Here is a 3962-nt window from a genome sequence, read left to right as displayed (position 1 = left end):
GATGAGGCCGCTGAGGCGCAGAGGAGTGAAGTGACTTCCCCAAGGTCGCACAGCAGACAGGCGGCGGAGCTGGGATTAGTCAGCCGGTCAATCGTACTTATTGATCGCTTATTGTGTGCAGAGCACTGTACTGAGAGTCTGGGAGAGGACAATATAACAGATACATTCCCTGCCCACAAGGAACTTACAGTCTAGAGGATTAGAACCCAGGTCTTCTAACTCTCAGGCCCGCGCTGGATCCATTAGACCACACTGCTTCCCGGTTGTAAGGACGGCACAGTCTCTTCCCCCTGAATTGGCCTTTACAACCCCAGAAAATCCCAACTATTCACGCATTCAATCGTATTTACTGTGCGCAGAGCACTGTACTAAGCGCTTGGCACTGTAGAATAGCTTCTTTAACCGCGCAAGTGACCTCGGGGAAAGCATTAATCTTAATTTTACTTTGCCAGGTAATGGATTCATCCAGGAATGAAGCCAAGATCCAAATGCCAAATTCTCCGTGCTCGTTGTACGTTTCACACTGTTCCATTTCTGTGGTTTCCCACCATCGTGGACACCATTTCCGTACTTCTCTTGAGTAAGTGGGATGAACGTTCCCGTATGACTATGAAATGCCGACAGTTTAGCTAAGGTGCTGTCAAAAATTGCACCGTTTCCTTGGACCACAGTGCTCTGCACACAGTAAGCGCTCAATAAATACGATTGATTGATTGATTGATTGACCAGGGAGACTGTGTCTGTTTGAGGGAAACTGATTTCACCTGAGAAACCAACTGGGATTGGGTTGGGATTGTTGAGGTTAAGCTCGTTATGGGCAGGGAACGTGTCTGCTAATTCTGTTGCATTTTTTTAATGGCATTTATTAAGCGCTTACTATGCGCAAAGCACTGTTCTGAGCGCTGGAGAGGTTACAAGGTGATCAGGTTGTCCCATGGGGGCCTCCCAGTCAATCCCCATTTTAGAGATGAGGTAACTGAGGCACAGAGAAGTTAAGTGACTCGCCCAAAGCCACACAGCTGACAATTGGCAGAACGGGAATTTGAACCCGTGACAACTGACTCCAAAGCCCGTGCTCTTTCCACTGAGCCACGCTAATGATTATGGTATTCTAGACTGTGAGCCCCCCTTCTAGACTGTGAGCCCACTGTTGGGTTGGGACTGTCTCTATATGTTGCCAACTTGTACTTCCCAAGCGCTTAGTACAGTGTTCTGCACACAGTAAGGGCTCAATAAATATGATTGATTGATTGATTGGCATTTGTTAAGCTCTTAGTATGTGCGAGGCACTGTACTAAGCTCTGGGGTAGATACAAGCAAATCGGGTTGAACGCAGTCCTTGTGCCAAGTGGGGCTCACAATCTCATCCCCATTTTACAAATGAGGTAACTGAGGCCCAGAGAAGTTAAGTGACTTGTCCAGGGTCACACAGCAGACAAGCGGCAGAGCGGGGATTAGAACCCATAATAATAATAATTGGCATTTGTTAAGCGCTTAGTATGTGCAAAGCACTGTTCTAAGCGCTGGGGAGGCTACAGGGTGATCAGGTTGTCCCATGTGGGGCTCACAGTCTTCATCCCCATTTTACAGATGAGGTAACTGAGGCCCAGAGAAGTTAAGTGACTTGGCCAAGATCACACAGCAGACATGTGGTGGAGTCGGAATTCGAACCCATGACCTCTGACTCCAAAGCCCGGGCTCTTTCCACTGAGCCACGCTGCTTCTCATGACAATTTCTCCCCACCGGGGAATCGAACCCCGGTCTCCCGCGTGACAGGCGGGGATACTCACCACTATACTAACGAGGAACCCATGACCTGCTGAATCCCAGTCCCGTGCTCTATCCACTACATGGCTTAGTGGAAAGTGCACGGGCTTGGGAGTCAGAGGTCATGGGTTCGAATCCCGGTTCCCCCACATGCCTGCTGTGTGATCTTGAGCAAGTCATTTCACTTCCCTGAGCCTGTTACCTCATCTGTAAAATGGGGATTAAAACTGTGAGCCCCACATGGGACAAACTGATCACCTTCTAGTCTCCCCCAGCGCTTAGAACAGTGCTTTGCATATAGTAAGTGCTTAACAAATGCCATCATTATTATTTATTATTATTATTACCTTGTATCTACCCCAGCACTTAGTACAGTGCTTGGCACAAAGTATGCACTTAACAAATACATCATCATCATTATTATTATTATTATTATTATTATTACTCCATGCTTAGTACAATGCTCTGCACATAGTAATCACTCAATAAATACCAATGATTGATTGGATTGAGAAGAAAAGGTCTCGTGGTGTCATAATCCCTGACTTCTCCAGACAATCAACTCGTGGGCAGGGAATGTGTCCACTTACTGTTATATTGTATCCTCCCAAGTGCTTAGTTCAGTGCTCTGCACACAGTAAGCGCTCAATAAATACGACTGAATGAATGAATGAAAGACAAGATGTTGATCTGGCATCCAGTGATGATGAAAGAAATAAATCATTTATTTATTCATATCACTATCTGCCTTACCCACTAGACCGTAAACTCACTGTGGGCAGGGAATGTGTCTACCAACTCTGTTGTATTGTACTCCCATCCCATTCCATCTCTGCCACGTGTCTTCTTTTGAAGCAGTGTGGCTCAGTGGAAAGAGCCCGGGCTTTGGAGTCAAAGGTCATGGGTTCAAATCCTGGCTCCACCAGTTGTCAGCTGTGTGACTTTGGGCCAGTCACATCCCTTCTCTGGGCCTCAGTTCCCTCATCTGGAAAATGGGGATTAAGACTGTGAGCCCCCCCATCGGACAACTTGATCACCTTGTAACCTCCCCAGCGCTTAGAACAGTGCTTTGTACATAGTAAGTGCTTAATAAATACCATTATTATTATTATTAGAACAGTGCTTTGCACGTAGTAAGCGCTTAATAAATGCCATTATTATTATTATTATTATTCTGTGTGACCTTGGGTGAGTCACTTCACTTCTCTGTGCCTCAGTTATCTCATCTGTAAAATGGGGGTTGAGACTGTGAGCCCCGCACGGGACTGTGTCCGACTCAACTTGCTCGTATCCACCCTGGCACTTAGTACAGTGCCTGGCACATATTAAGTACTTAACAAATACCATTATTATTATTACTATTATTACTCTCCCAAACTCCTAGTACAGTGCTTTCCAAGAAGTAAGTGCTCAATAAATGCAATTAAGAAAAAAGAAAAACTGGTTCAAATGGGAGTGGGCAGTTGATTCTAATGGTAGAACCAGGGTGGGGAGATGGAAGACAATCAGGAAAGGCTCAATTAACTCATCTGTAAAATGGGGGTTGAGACCGTGAACCCCACACGGGACTGTGTCCAACTCTACTTGCTTGTATCCACCCTGGCGCTTAGTACAGTGCCTGACATATAGTAAGTGCTTAACAAATACCATTATAATTATTACTATTATTACTCTCCCAAACTCCTAGTACAGTGCTCTCCAAGAAGTGCTCAATAAATGCAATTAAGAAAAAAAAATTGGTTGAAATGGGAGTGGGCAGTCGATTCTAATGGTAAAACCAGGGTGGGGAGATGGAAGACAATCAGGGAAGGCTCAGTTATCTCATCTGTAAAATGGGGGTTGAGACTGTGAGCCCCACACGGGACTGTGTCTGACTCAACTTGCTTGTAACCACCCTGGCGCTTAGTACAGTGCCTGGCACATAGTAAGTGCTTAACGAATACCATTATTATTATTACTATTATTACTCTCCCAAACTTATCATTATTACTATTATTAGTCTCCCAAACTCCTAGTAAAATGCTTTCCAAGAAGTAAGTGCTCAATAAATGCAATTAAGAAAAAAAAATGGTTCAGATGGAAGTGGGCAGTCGATTCTAATGGTAAAACCAGGGTGGGGAGATGGAAGACAATCAGGGGAGGCTCAATTATCTCATCTGTAAAATGGGGGTTGAGACCATGAACCCCACATAGG

The 3962-nt window shown here is 45.2% G+C and overlaps 1 non-coding gene across 1 annotated transcript; it reads right to left on the bottom strand.

The window, feature by feature from the left end:
* Positions 1–1736: 1736 nt before the first annotated feature.
* On the bottom strand, positions 1737–1808 carry TRNAD-GUC. Its single transcript has one exon. It is a non-coding gene; the product is annotated as a tRNA-Asp (tRNA).
* Between the last annotated feature and the right edge of the window lie 2154 nt (positions 1809–3962).

The sequence above is a fragment of the Tachyglossus aculeatus genome, chromosome 1 (genome assembly GCF_015852505.1).
Source record: "Tachyglossus aculeatus isolate mTacAcu1 chromosome 1, mTacAcu1.pri, whole genome shotgun sequence".
In the NCBI taxonomy this organism is placed as follows: domain Eukaryota; kingdom Metazoa; phylum Chordata; class Mammalia; order Monotremata; family Tachyglossidae; genus Tachyglossus; species Tachyglossus aculeatus.
The sequence above is the reverse complement of the archived record's forward strand: the minus strand, read 5'-3'. Positions and strand labels throughout refer to the sequence as shown.